Source organism: Panthera leo, chromosome A2, assembly GCF_018350215.1.
Source record: "Panthera leo isolate Ple1 chromosome A2, P.leo_Ple1_pat1.1, whole genome shotgun sequence".
NCBI classification, from domain to species: Eukaryota; Metazoa; Chordata; class Mammalia; order Carnivora; family Felidae; genus Panthera; species Panthera leo.
Window position 1 is genome coordinate 27508661 of NC_056680.1, and position 15972 is coordinate 27524632.

The 15972-nt window shown below is 38.5% G+C and overlaps 1 protein-coding gene and 1 long non-coding RNA gene across 10 annotated transcripts in view; one reads left to right on the top strand and one right to left on the bottom strand.

Annotated features, from left to right (window-relative positions):
* Positions 1 to 15972, bottom strand: part of FHIT (fragile histidine triad diadenosine triphosphatase) — a 1408202-nt gene that overhangs the window by 285767 nt on the left and 1106463 nt on the right. The window lies entirely within an intron of this gene.
* LOC122214514 lies at positions 1742 to 12340 on the top strand. Its single transcript, XR_006199920.1, has 4 exons — positions 1742 to 1866; positions 2002 to 2137; positions 9809 to 9972; positions 12123 to 12340. It is a non-coding gene; the product is annotated as an uncharacterized LOC122214514 (long non-coding RNA).

The window sequence follows — 15972 nt, forward strand, 5'->3', positions numbered from 1 at the left end:
TTCCCCCAGGCTGCCATTTGACCAAGAAATGCCCATGGCGTATCTTTGTCAACATGTTTCAGAATATAAATCCAGATTACTAAAACTAAAGTTGGTATAAAGTCTGTCGTCATATATTATATCATTTGGAAAGAAATATTGGTGACCTTATCCAGTATGACTGTTATAATAGTAATAAAATTGAATCTTGGAAGATTACACTTCTGGTCAAAGTAGTAAAATGTGACCTTATTCTATTGAACATTGACATTTATTATATTAATTCACATGTAAAAAACTGCATTAAAATGATATTAAAGCCCTGGATAGAAATGGGAATGTTTAAGAACTTCAGAAAAAAGATTTAACTTTACCAATCATTCATAACATGGAGCCCGTTTGATGCAAATCAAACTAAATCTCCTTCACCAATCTCTGGTTCAATTCTAACGTTATTGTTACTACCCTCTCATTCATACAGAATGTATTTTTTTTCCTCATGCCTCTTCAAACATTTTATAAACTTTAAATCATTGTCATCATGCTCTAGAGAAAAAGATAACCCAGAGCAACAAATACACAAACTTGACGCAGAAGATCAAGCCACCTCCTCATGGCAGAGAGATTCTCTTCACACCAATAACATCATGCTTAACACTGAGCTCATGTCAGCCACTGCACGAGGCCCTTGAAAGGGCACCAAGGTCCAGAGGTGAGCAAGCAGTCAGACAGCTGCATGGACTTTACAGAATGGCCACCATGTGGAGAAAAGGTGTCACTTTGGATATCACACCAGCAAAGTGCTTGCTGTTTGTTTGTTTGTTTGTTTGTTTGTTTCTTTCTTTCTTTCTTTCTTTCTTTCTTTCTTTCTTTCTTTCTTTAATTTGGGTTTTTTTGTTTGCTTGTTTTGGTTGTTTTTTGCTTTTTGATTGGTCAAGGTTTTCCAGGGAGTTCCCTCTCAAATATGTTTTGCATATTTAAGTTTGGGGGTAGAACATGGAATAACACAATAAATTAAGGGAACAGTCCAGACACAAAACAAAGGTCTGTTTTCTCTTCTGCATTAGTCCAAAGTTCTAGGTTTGCCATTGCAGGTCTCACCTGTTTTCAACCTTGCTTTTCACCACTCTTAGTTAATGCTCCAGCCCCCAAGTAGAAGTAACTTACTTACGCCTCACTTAATACTGTTTTCTGCTCTAAACATCTTCCCCCATTATATTATCAGATTAGGCTGAGCGTGGTGATCCCAAGCAGCCCCAACACTTCAGTAGGTTGAACAATAAAGGTTTACTTCTTGCCTGATACTGACAGAGTTGAGAGCAAGCCAAGAGATTAGCTCTGTGCACATTTGTCACTCAGGCATCCAGGCTGATGAGTGGTTACCAGCACAAACACTGCTATAAGCCATGCCAGGAGAAAAAGAAAATTCTGTGGGTCTTGAACCATAAGCTAAGTGCTTAGACAAAATGTGACACAACTCATTGTCATAAACAGCCATGTGGTTCTACCAAACCACAAGCCCAATTCTACCATAAGCCTGGATGAGAGGGAACTGAAAATATTTGGCCAACACCATCAATGACTTCTTACCTCCATACGTCTAAAATCTTGTAATTCTTTCAGATCTAGGTTGGATCCTACCTCCTCAAATAGACAGCGCTGGTACCTCATGCTAAAAGGAAGACATTCACACTCTTAATACACACAGCACGTTATCTTACCTCTGAAGGCCATTATGACTATAAGAGAACAGTGTCTCCACTGGGATTCTCTGCTTCCCACAATGCCTTGCTAGATGAATATTGCATGAATGATTGAATGAGGCTGTATGCATAATGAGATTTCATCTCCAAAGACTTCAAATACTCTGGAGGCTAGTAATACTTGGTAAGTAATAAACCTTTTTAATTTTTTCTTCTTATTTATATCATAAAGATATTTAAAACAACATTAAAAGGATCATAAAGATGAAATAAAACTGAACTCATAATCCCACCACCCTAAACCAGCAACTCCTTTCAGTTCTTTTCCTTCTAGCGCTTGTTTAAAGAGTGTTCATGGAAAAACATCACTATATTCAGGGAGCACGAAGATACAGGGAGAATTTTAAATAGAAGACAAGTGACTGCCAAGTCAATGCTTTTTACCCTTTCTCAAGGTAAGAACATGTTGGGTGATATCTTAAGACTGATTTGTATTTTCCACAATATGGGTACCAATGACTTAAAGATTCCAAGCTATTCAGTACAGCAACCATCATTTAGCCACCACTTCCACTCCTTAACCCAGCTCTAAAAGAAATCACTGCTAGTAAAAGGAGCTTGATTTCCATTATTAGAAGAAAAGAAAAGAAAGCCCCTGTGCTAAATCTTGGACAACTTTGGATAATATTAGTGCAAAGACGAAAATTGCCAATGTTACATGTTTTGGTCTATCATTAAGATACCATTAACAAGATCAAAAACACAAGAGTTTTAGTTTTAGTCTTGAATTTCTTATTTTTTTGTTCTTTTGTTTCAATTAACTCATTCACTTTTTTTTTTAGTCAATGTTTCTAATGGAAAAGCAGACAACATAGAAGAATAGATGGTGCATGTAAGCAGGGAGAAGTTTTAAAACTTTAAATGATAAAGTTATTTTATATGATACACTAACGGCAAATACACATCATTGTGCTTTTTGTTTATTTTTAAATAAATTTATACTCCCTTTACCAATTTCTCCCATCCCCCACCTCTGCAACCACCAATCTGTTCTCTGTATCTATGAGCTCGACTTTTTGTTATTGTTGTTTTGTTTTGAGATTCCACATATAAGAGGAGTCATACGGAATTTGCCTTTCTCTGACTTATTTCACATAACATCATGACCTCAAGATCCATCCATGTCACAAATGGTAACATTTCACTCATGTTTATGGATGAATAATATCCCACTGTGATATTACATATATTGATATCTAATATATAGTAATAAATATAATATTTTATATCTTTATCTATCTATCTCACAATTTCTTTATTTATTGATCCAGTGATGGACACTTAGATTGTTTCCATATCTTGGCTACTGTAAATAATGCTGCAATGAACATGGGTGCCTGTATCTTTTCAAGTTAGTGTTTTCATTTTCTTCAGATAAATAGCCAAAAGTGGAATTGCTGGATCATATGGTCATTCTAGATTTCTGTTTTCCTGTAGTATCACTTGTAACATTTCCTCTTTCATTTCTGATTTTGAGTCCTCTTTTTTTCTTGATGAAGACTTTTTTTCTTGATAAAGACTTGTCACTTTTTTTTAAATCTTTTCAAAGAACTAGCTCTTAGTATTATTGATCTTCTCTATCATCTTTTTAGTCTCTAGTTCACTTACTTCTTTTCTAATCTTTGTTATTTCCTTCTACTAATTTTGGGCTTCATTTGTTTCTTCTTTTTCTAGTTCCTTAAGGTTCTAATTTTAGGTTGTTTATTTGAGACTGTTGACGTTTTTTGAAGTAGGCATTTATCGCTATGAACTTCCCTCTTAGAACTGCTTTTGTTGCATCTCACAAATATTTGGGTATATCATATTTCCATTATTGTTTGTCACATGGTGTTTTTTGATTTATCTTTTTATTTCTTTGACTAATTGGTTTTTCAGTAGCATGTTGTTTAATCTTCACATATTTGTGAATTTTCTTGTTTTCTTCCTGTAATTAATTTCTATGATTATTTTATTGTGTACTCTTCCTATTGGCATAAGCTGAGTTGAACCCCTTCTGGGATGAGGTGGAATATCCATACACAATGTATTTTTGTGTTACTCATACACCAAAAGACACTAGGAAGTCTCACCACAGTGGATAAACAACCCAGATGGTCATTTGACCCACTTAGCTTACTTAAGATCAAATAAGTCTTAAAATTACACTGAGCTATTCCCATACTAAGAAGGAAAAATTATCCAAACACCTTGAAATCTTATTAAATTTCACAGTAATTATTTTTTTCTATTTTCTATTTTAATAGCTGATAGATTATGTGTTAAGCTATAATATTTTCAAATTTTATGTTCAGTATTTGACTACTTTCACAAGCACACATAATTTATATTCTTAAATTTGTGAAAGGGTTTATTATTTTATGTGCCATACTTATTGATATGAATCAAATAGTTCTTACCTGATTCAACAGAAGATAGTACGAATAAAATGTGGCTATTTACAACTATTAATGACTGCTATAATTCATACAGAATCTGCCAAACCTACTGCATTATAAGTAATATTGTATACATTTCTAAGAGTCTGATAATATCTGCTTCAAATACAAACATTCTCTGGAAATTTGTCAAAATTTAAAAAGGTACCATTAAATAATATTTTCAGATATTACTCTAGAGAGTTTCTAGTACAAATCTCTTCCATTTAATACTGTCTCAATATTCATGAATGCTCAACAGTCCAATAGTTGCTTTCAGGAGTTGTGCCTTCATTAAGGTGCAAAACATTAAACACCTGCAATTCTGCTCAAACTATTCCTAAGGGAGAAATTTTGGTAACAAATGAAAGAGATACATGTTTTAGCTGAAAAATTCACTTGATGCTGATAAAGAATTTATAGCAGAATGTTCCAATAGAGAAGAAGAAAGCAATATGAAAAGAAAATTAATATTCATTGAGAAATATCTACCATGGTAGGAAAGAAAGATTACAAAGCCAAACTGAACAATAATCAAATTTCTATACGAAAATAGAATTCCAGTGCATACAATTCTAGTTATCTAATGCTATGTAACAAAATATTCCCCAACTAAGAGACTGAAATAACAGTTATCATTTATTACTTCTCATGGTTTCTGTGGGTGGATCAGGAGATTTGAAGCATCTCCACTAGGAGATCCTGTCTCTGGATCTCTCATGAGGTTACTATCAGACAGCGGTTAGCCTGGAGTCATAAAGGCCTCTTTGTATCCATGAGTGGAACCTGAGATGGAATGATTCAGTTCCAGTTAGGGTTATCCGTCCCTAGCTTTATGTGGCATCCTCGTGTGAAGTCTCCAGGATGGAGGCTTCAGGGTGGCCAGATTTCTCATATGTTGCCTTGTGATGGCCAAGGCATATGTCCTAAGACAGACATAGAACCAAGAAAAGCCAAAGTTCTTTAAGGAATCATCCTTAAAATTCACACAACCTCATTTCTGCCACATTCTATTGGTATTTACAAAGATCCACTCAGTTTCAAGTGGAGGGAACATAAACTTCACGTCTTGATGAAGAGTTTCGTCATCACACTGTAATAGACCCTGTAGCATTAAGAATACGTAGGATAGGACATGTTTTGATGTGCCCATTTCTCTGAAAATCCAAGCTACTACCTTAGCCACATGGGTCACCTACACTTGTAAAACTGATGAACAACATAATCTGCAAGAGAAAAATAAATGCCAAAGTCCAATGTCTGCTGTTTTTCAGGTTTATCAACTGAATTGGGAGTAATAAATATTTGTTAATTAAAAACGCCAGACTTTAACAGAAACTCAGTCTTTGAAAATATTAACTTGAGTAGAATATTAAAGGTAAAACTGCAATATATAAACACTGATTATAATTCAAACACTTTATCACTTTCTCTGGAGTACCAATGACTATAACAGAGGCACAACACTTCACTTTGAACAATTAGCCTTGGCAGCATCTCTGTAGAGAAGTGTTTTTTCTTTGCTGGGGGCATTAGCTTTCTTTTGGGATTTTGCTAGAACAAACCTTAAGTAGAAAATGACAAAGCTCTGAAGCTGAATTGATTCAGGACAGACTGACCATTCATTCATCAAATATTTACTAGGTATCTACTATGGAACAAATGCTATGCTAGGCACTAGAGACACGGCAATGAGTAAAGGAGACAAAAATCTCGGCCAGCAGAGGTCATGTATGCTGACATTTAGCTAGTTCTCCAGTGGCCACAGAACAGCAAACATTCTCTGGATCGGCTGGGAGACAAGAAGGAAACCGTGGATGGAGCTAGGAGGAAGACCAACATTTTGGCAAGTTGATTTGAGGAGGAACACCCTACAAAGGAAACTGAAATGGAGTTTCCAGGGGATGAGAAAATAGGAGGAATGGAAGGTATCTGGAAAGTTAGGACAAACAGATTTCCAGAAGAAGAGAAGGGTCAGCTATGCCAAATAAGCTGAAGGATAAAGATTATGACAAGTGTAAGTTAGAGAACTGTACTTTAGGATAATAGGGAATAATTCCTGCCGTCTCCAGTATGGGCATAGGTAGGCCTGCTCTCTTAGCCTATGGGGGAGGGCTGTTATGGGAATGTTGCAAAATGTTAAATCACATGCTTTGTGGATAAGATGCTTTAGGGCGGTGATTCTTAACCATGGTTCTGCACCACAAAGGGGAATGAAGTTTTGTGTAAGGCTTACCTCAGGATGTTTAGAGAGAGGAGGGGTAGAGATTCCCCTCGTGCATCAAGACTGACAGAACCACAGGCAATTCTGCCCAACCCTCACAGCATCCTACGTAAGGATCTACATCAGTGTGCGTTTCACCAAGCAAATAATTTTAGGAACCACTATCCCACATCATATGGCAAGTAGTAGGGGTGGGAAGAATTCATAAAAACAACTATTCAAGTTATTTAAGTCAATGAAAGAGAATTCATGGTTTTATGTGGGACAAGAGGTAGTCGGTGGGAATGTAGAAATAGTGATTAGGAGCAGGGCTTTGGCCACCCTCTGCTTTCCAGCTGTGTGACTTCAAGAAAGCATGATTAACCACTTTGTATCTCAGTTTCACTATCCATGGAGTGGGGATAACACCACCTCTCTCGTGAGCTGTCAAAAAAATTTTCTGAGGAAGTAGGTGTAAAGCTCTTTGCACTGTGCTTCATACATAACAAATGGCCAATAAGGATGTGCTGTTGCTATTCTGGTTGTTCAGTGGCTCTTCATGGCACAATATAAAATGCTCTGGCTTGCCTTCTCAAACCTTTCTGTGTCACTAATAATTCTGTAATTTTCCCAAGGACACTTAGCCTCCCTGTTCCCATTTCCTTTTCTACAAAATCAAGAACATGTGTCTAGGTCAGTGGTTGTTAAGTTCTGTTCTGAAGGCTTAGTCTGAAGAGAAGAGGCAAGGCAGAGAGAGAGGCTCTCTGAGAAACTTCACTTTTCTTAAGGTTACACATTTGGCTTTGGCATAAGATTACCTTTGACCAAAGACTGTATCAGTGAAAAACATAACAGAAAATGTTTCAAAGCGACTGGTTTAGATGGTGTCTAATGCCACAGACCTCTACAATTGGAAGCGATAAGACAAGAATCCCTGGAGAAGGCAGATAATCAAAACTGCAGCTAATTAGAATACAACTGAGAGCTGGTTCATCATTAATCCAGTATCTTTTGTATATAAAGCTGTACTAAAATACCTCACTTTCAATTAGTCTCGCATTCCATCCCTGTCATTATAATACGAATATTTTAGCAGCAGCAAAGCAAAAAAGTAACCCTACCAAGTGTTTGCTTGATGAATTCAATACTCTTCCAATGGGCAAATGATAATGGGAGAACTGTCTCAGATGGTGTGCTCTAGGAGGAAAATCTTTGAACCAAATATATGGAGTTGAAAACATCAGCACAGCCCCTTCTGAGCAGTCTTAACTTTGGCAAAGTATTTAAAATAGCATGTCAGAGTCTATGTTTCCTCATCTATGAGGTGGAAGAGATTATACAAGTCCACAAATCTGCCCTGAGAGTCCCTGACCCACTCGTTATATAATTCATTCAGTAAATGTTTAGGGAGAACCAAAAACATGCCAAGCATAGCTCAGGATGAAAACACAACAGTGAATCGCTAAGATAATGGAAGGTTCCCCAAACCATTGTACATCTTCAACTATCAGTGGTCTTTAGGAGGACACATGTCTGCCAAACGCAGTGTCAGTGCAACCAGAGTCACCCAACAAATGCTAATTGCCTTCCTTCTTAACCTTCCTTTCTTCATAGCATAATTAAATTATAGTAAGTAAGGGTGGAAGAGAGCCATGCCATTCACATGTGACCCTCTCTCCCCCTCCCTTTTCACACTTACCCTGTCCGTCTCATTCTCCCCAGCCTGGTCACTGGCTCTCTTGTGCTTCTGGATTTGTGAAAGCAGTTCAAAGGGCTGAGGCAGGGAAAAGAACTAGGGAGCTAAGTCTCTTTTATGAAGATTCAGGATTGTGGGAGAGGAAACATAGGTGAAGAAGAGCAGTGCTGGGCAAGAATGAAGGGGAGAGACTGGGGAGTGGTGTCTGAATGGCTCTGGAGCAGCTCCAGGGCACCAAATTTGGGGGGAGTGAAGAAACACCATGGAGGGAAGAGAAGTACATCCTGTTGCTCTGAGATCCTCAAATAAAGCCTGAATTTCCTTTTAATTAACCTTAAGCATCTGAGCTGTACTTCTTGAATGCAGCTGTGAGTGGGGAGTGAGGCAACCCAGGGCCTCAAGCTATATTCAAAACTCACAATATCAAACCTATGGTTCTCTGAAAATCTGGAAAGGAGAGTTTAAAAAGGAGACAAACTGGCAGTGACAAATATGTGTCCAAAATACATCCCTGATGGGCTTCTCTGAATAGAGAAACTTTTGATGAATTTAAAATAAAGCCACCAAACAAGAATTTCCTGAACATGGAATACTGTAATACCTCCAAACCATGAGCCATCTTATTAGCAACCTAGGCTCCCCCACCTGGTGTGACCCTAGGGAGAAGGCTGCAGATCCCACTGCTTCTGGAACCTCAGGGAGGTCAGGGAGCATTTGCTGCCTGGATGATTCACTCGGAGCGGAAAACCAGCTCAGAAGTACTTTGATCCTCCTTTTGTTTCTTATGTTTTCCTTTTGGGCCAATGACTTTTTTCAGACACTAATAATTTACACTTCAGGCAAACATCAAAGTATAGTAATGCCCTGAATAGTAATTACTGCACTGGTGATGGAATCAAGCATCTCAAAGAACCCTAAGTTAATTAGCTACAGACCTAGTTACCTTTAGGCCAATGAAGAAGGCAAGGAACACTGGATTAGAACCTACCTTCAATTTATGGCTTTATTAATTCCAGCATTCCAATCAGTCTGAGACCCCTATCTGTCAACCTTCAGCATCTGAGCTGACGGCTGTTGTGGGGACCAGACACCAACTGAGACCCAGTCACGATATCCAGGGAAGAAACTTGGACTTTCATTGTTTTCTGTCATTATTTTCTCAATTACTGAGCAGTTTTGTTTATCAGTATACAAAATAGTTTCAACCTTTCCATAACATACATGTTTAGGGACAAAGATCAAGAGAAGGACAGGTGTAAAAGTGAGATTTATTCATTCTTAACCAAATATCTACTCAAAGTCATTTTTCTACACACAGCTCATTTTTAGCCTTCCTAATTCTTACTTGTCTTTCTGAGAAATTTTTTATTATGCTTTTTGTAAAAATCCACACTTTAAAGAAGCATTGGATACAGATAACATTCCTTATTTATATGTCTCTGTGACTGTGGCAGATTTCCACATAATCCTCTTAGAGGAGGACCCACATTTGCCAGCCTACTTAGGATGTTACTAAAGGTGTGTATCAACATGCCTCTTGCGGATGGCTTGGGGATATTTCTTCCAGGTTTCCCCTGAACTCTTTGTGTTCGATCAATCCCCCAGGAGAAGGCATTTGAAATGCAGCAGAACCAGCATCCTGTCCTCAGGTGCTGACACTGAAATAGCGTGCCACACATATACCTACAATGACCTAAGTTGTCAAATGGAAAATGGAAACTCAAGTAACTTAATTCTTTTCATTCTTTAATAGTTTCACCCTTCATATACCTTTTGCTGTGTCTGGACTATATTAGTTTGCCAGGGCTGCCAGAAGAAAGCACCACAAACTGAGCAGCTTAAACAAGAGAACTCTATCTTGTCTCAGTTTTGGAGGTTGGGAGCCCCCAATGAAGGTGTTGGCAAGTGTTCCTGCAGGTAAGAGCTGGGAGGGAAGGATCTGCCCTTGGCTTACAGATGGCTGTCTTCACTCTGTATCTCTCCACATCATCTTCCTCGTGTGCCTGTGTCTGTGTTCAAATTCACCTTTTAACAAGAACACCAGTCATGTTGGATGACAGCCAATCCTAATGACCTCGTTTTAACTGGATTCCCTCTGTAAAGACCCTGTCTTCAAATACATTACTTTCTGAGACACTCAGAGTTAGAATTCCAACATACCTGGTTTTGGAGGGATCATAATTCAACTCATAGCAGGGATCAATAAAAAAGTTCTGGTTTTAAAAAGTCATTTATCAAAGAGGAAAGATGCTATTGCCACACATATCTCTGTTGATTGCTTCACTGAAGCATCTATTCAGTGCAGGCACTATGCTATGTAGGCAGGGAAACAGAGAGGAACAAAAAGCCATCTCCATGCTCTTGAATGGAGTTCCTCTTGGTGGCAGGCCCTCCATCTTGTAGAAATGTGGATGAGCTGGAACGATGAACTTCAAGTTGTGGAAAGCATTTGACTTCTATTCCCTTCTCCTTTGCCCTAAAGGCAGCCACAGCGACACTGTGATACTGGGTAGAGAAGTGTCCAGTTTGCATAGAAGTGACCAGTCTGCCCTCACCAATTTCCATCAGACATTAAGCCTGTGATAATTTTTTCCAAAATTTTTAAATGTTTATTCATTTTTGAGAGACAGAAAGAGACAGGGTGTGAGCAGAGGAGGGGCAGAGGGAGAGGGAGACACGGAATCCGAAGTAGGCTCCAGGCTCTGAGCTGTCAGCACAGAGCCCAACGCGGGGCTCGAACCCACAAACCATGAGATCATGACCTAAGCCAAAGTCATATGCTTAACTGACTGAGCCAGCCAGGCACCCCAAGCCCATGATAATTATTTTAATAGAATTGTGTGTAAATGAATAATAATGGCCAACCACCCACCTTTTTGTAATAATACCACCCATTTTTTCTAAGACTTATGCTTTGGGCACTTTACGAGGCACTTAGCATGCACAATTTAAGGCCATTTTCACAAGATGAGACTGTTACTATTAGCTCCATTTTACAGGTGATAAAAACTGAGACTTAGAGAAATTAAGTATCTTGCTAAAGCCACCAGCTAACACACAGTGAAGATAAAGTCTGAACTCAAGTTATCTGAACAAAAACCCCACACTCTTAGGCCCTATGCAATACTGACTCATTTAACCTCAGAACTTCTGTCAATTGCCCAATATTGTGTCTATCGTGTGCATACATACGCGTATACATATGCATGTACATACATGTGTATATCACGGGTGTGTTGTATAGGTATAAATGAAATATCTATTTTGATACAAAACATCTATGATTAAAGCTAATCCTTTAGCAATAAACCTTGCACTCATTAGAAACTTGCAGCTTTTTCTCATGCCTACATCTGTGACATAACATATTCAACCAAAGAAAGCCTGAGCCAACTGATTAGTATTTGATGTGTTGAAAAGGCTAATGGTTCTTTATGTGAAACATCTGACAACGTGCAGCCCACTTAATTACTCAGTTGATTTTATAGCTTCGAAATAGTAAAACAGAATAATCCAATGACTGGCCAATGTGCTGAGTGATATTTTAACATCTACTCAACCCTCAAACTGTGAAGCAAAAGTCCTTATCCAAATCCAATACTTTCAATTTTCCTTTTTACTGTTATAAGTCAAAACCAGCTACATTGATTTTTTTCCTTTGACTTCTGCAGAAAAGTTCATTCCTGAACAGATTACATGTGCTGTTTTGCAGCCCAGAGGAAATGTTACAGCCAAGTAGAACCCTAAGATCATGAAAATATGGGTTTACTTGAGAAGCTGGAAGGACTTGACAGATCTTTGATTATAATAGGACAAATACGTCTTGATAGATGTGCTGCCTTTTATGAATGAGACTTAGAAGTTTTAACTCTATTAACCTTTACCCACTAACATCACAGAAAGTTTTGAGGCTGTGTCTTCAAACTTCTAAGTGAAAGATGGCACTGGTGAAGTATGTAGAAACCCCCGGAACATCATTCAATGGCTTTGAACACGCGTGCCCATGTTTGGCCTCCCTACAACATTGCAACACAAATCTTATCCCCTCTGGCTTTTTCTACTTCCAGCACACCTTGGTTGGGGTCTCAATGGTGTAACTGCTGACAATGATGGAAGAGGAGGAGGAGGAGGAGGGAGAGGAAGAAAAGAGGAAGATGATGAACAAGATTATCTTGTATAGTCTCCCCAAAAAATAATCTACTACATAAAATTTAATACTTCACACAATGCAGGATTTTGGCGGCAAGTGGTCACACTTAAATAAATGATGAAAATGAGACTCACATCCAGATCCTGTGTCTCATTCCATTACCACAAGCTCTCTTCTAAATGTACATTTGCAAAAACAAGCAACAGTGCCTATCCTAGGTCACCTTCCCTTCTCTTCAGATTGTTGAAATTAAGACCATGCAGACACCTGGTGAAAATGCTGGGCAGAATCTCCACACCAAGTCATGGGAAGATGGTGAGCTTGCAAGGCCAGGGCCATTGATGAATGATCTCACTTGAAACTCACCATTTAAGAATCTTGAAATAGGCAGACACTGATAAACTGATATTACAATGACCCAAAGTTTTATCTATCTTCTTTTGCTTGCCCACATTGACCAATGAATATAGAAAATAGCAAAGAAAGAAAGGGAATTACTGTTTAATGGGTGTGGATTTTAGGTTTGCACAGTTTTAGAGATCTGTTGTACAATGCGAGTGTACTTAACATTACTGAATTCTACACTTAAAAATGGTTACAATGATAACTTTTGTGTTGTGTTTTTTTTTTACAATTAATTTTTTAAAGGAAAGCAAATAAAATACTTCTCTCCCCTCTTCTCCCTTCCTTCCCCTTTATCCACCAAGGAAGACTTGTGTCTTGGGGATGAAAAGAAGGGGACATAAATGAGGAATATTCACAAGGCAGAAATGAAAGGATGAGTTACATTACTGAATGGGGAGATGAAGGACAGAGAGAGGATATGGTGATTTCCAAGTTACTTGAAAAACTGCAACAGAGAATGGCCGAGAACGAGCACTTTCAGTGGACAGTAGTGTTGGAAAGGCATGTGAAGTTCATCCAAATAGGGATCACCAGCAAGCAGTTGGGTCTATGTACCTGGAGCTACGGAAGGAGGGTTAGTGTGGAGATTGGGTGTATTTCCCCCGGGACCTCTAATCTTTGCCTACAGTCAAACCCTAGGTCCTTTAATTTTTTTCTATCATTAATAATTATAAGCTTGTACTTCCAGAAGTATGTATGGGTTAATCTTCTGTTTTTCATCTAATATTTCATATGTGAATAATGACAGGCACTGTATCATTTGTGTAAATTAAGAATAAGTGTTTAACACAACAAGCATTTAATGAAGTTGCTTTTCATGCCTTTTATTTACTAGTTCCAATGCCTTTTTTTTTTTTTAAGCTATTGCCATCTCATACATGGCCAGTTTGATCATTCCGCAGAATCATATGCTGAATTTAGGCAAACAGGGTATTCAATGAGCAGGTGGATTTCTAACAGGACACCAATCAATTCAGCCAGCATGGTCAAGCCAGCTGTGTCTGTGGATGCAATAATCAGCACCTGGCAGCACCTGTGCAGACCAGCCTGCCATCAGTGTTTACAAGTTGCAATTGGAGAGGGCTCAGCAAACTGACCGCAAAGGTTTGTGCAGCACCTGTCCAAAGTATATATGACTGCCTCCAGACAAGCCCATTAGTTCTCCGCTTTCATGGGCACTAGAAATTGTTCACAAATTTAGTGGCGGGAATAAAAAAGACAAACAGAGCTAGCTTCTGGCAGAGAAAAGACACTTGAATGAGAGGCATCCTGGTACAAGGCAACAGAACAGGGGAGGAGGGAATGAGAAAGGCAGGACATCACCAAAACAGAGCCAGTAATGTTTATAGGTAGTAGATTGAGCTCTAAGAAAATAGGCTTAGTGGCATATTTTGAATCAGAGATGTTCTTGAGAAATATGCAAAGAATTCAGACTGGGCTTAGTGATGCAAGTTTGCACTGGAAGGCATATTGCCATGCAGGGCATAAGTACTTTAAATGGAACTTTGTGACTTGTTTATGTGACATAGTAACAGCTTTCTTAGATCCAACCATCCCTTTTATGTATTACAAGATAACAAAAGGTTATGTGATTTTAGGAAATTGAGCATATACACAGGGATATTCTCAACAGATCCAGTGAATATTAAGTGCCCACTTTTATCTCCTAGAGCCTGATGTGTAAACGTAACCAACTTAAACACAGCGGAGAGCTTGCATTCACAACAGTGACATTTTGCTAAGAATTTGTTGCATTCTAAAATGCAAGCACATTATAGTAATGTTCCATAAAACACAACAGTGGGTGAAGAGCAGGGATGCCCTCTGATTTGGGAAAGCTAATTCTATCCTCAATTTGTTGCAGAGGAAAAGCAGTATTACAGATAAAACAAAACAGAATCCATCTTGTTACACTGCTGGCTCTTTCTCAGGCTGGTGGTTCTCTGTTATAAAGAGCTACTGTTAATTCTCGAGCTTCCAACTGCTGAGGTTGGTTTCTTGCTGCCCCCAAACGCCCATTTTAACTGCATGAATTTACACTGACCACATGAATTCCTAAAAGAAAACTCAAAGTATATCATGTTCAATTTCAGAACTCCAGCAGTCAATTCAAAGTCATGCTTTTGGAGAGTGAACCACTGAAAATAATGGGCAAACCAGGCAACAGTTCACAAACGAATCTCTTTATGATTTTTAAAACGACACATGGAATGAACTGATAGTGAGTCACGCTAGCTGTTAGGGTGCATTTGCTATATGGGAACAGTGAAACTATGACAACCAGAGCGCGGCATCCAATCGTAATGATCAAAACAACAGTTAACATTTATACAGCAATTACTTCCATTCACTCACTTAATTCTCCGAATAATCCTACCAGGTACAATTACCATTCCCCTTTCACAAGGCCAGAGAGCAGCATGCTACCAGGCCCAGAGCTAGTAATTTGCAGACTGAAGTTAAGGCCAATCCCATCTGACTTCACAGTTCCTGCTCTTATTGCTGTACTGACTCTCCACCTTTTTTTTTTTTTTTTTTTAAGTGCAAGTGTATTAGGTTGCTAGGGTTGCCATAACAAAATAACACATGAGATGGCTTAAATAATGGAAATTTATTTTCTGGCAGTTCTGGGGACTATAATTCCAATATCAAGGTATGGACAGATTTGGTTTCTCTTGAGGCCCCTATCCTTAGGATGGTCCTCTCCCTGCATAAACACCTCCCTGGGGTCTTGTGCGTGTCCTAATCTCCTCTTTTTACAAGGACACCAGTAGGATTGGATTAGGGCTCACTCTAAAAGTCTCATTTTAACTTAATTACCTATTTAAATGCCTGTCTCCAAATACAGTCATATTCTGACATACTGAGGGTTAGGGATTCGATATGAATTTGGAGACACAATTTAACTCTTACAGCATATATAATAATTTTCCATAAAACACAACAGTGTATGAATGGCTGTAGTGTCTTCTGGCTTGTGAGGGATTAATTATATAAGGGCTCATTTTGGATTTTCTATAATCAACAGGTTCTGAGAGGATGATGTTTAAAAATTATGTTTATCACAGGAGTGAAGAGCCCGCAGTTAATGTTCTCGGAATTTTTTCATAATGATGTCTTCTGACGACATCAGCTATGTTTGGGAGTTGTCAGCATGAGGTATTTGAAAACGTGATCACAAAACGAGAATTCTGCATTAAGATTCCAATGCTGTCACTGTTTTGCACAGAGCTCATTTCCATTGGTCTTTTACAAGTATTTTTAGGCACACCTGGGTGGTTCAGTCGGTTAAGCACCTGACTTTTAATTTTGGCTCAGGTCATGATCTCACCGTTGAGATCGAGCCCCACGTCAGACTCTGC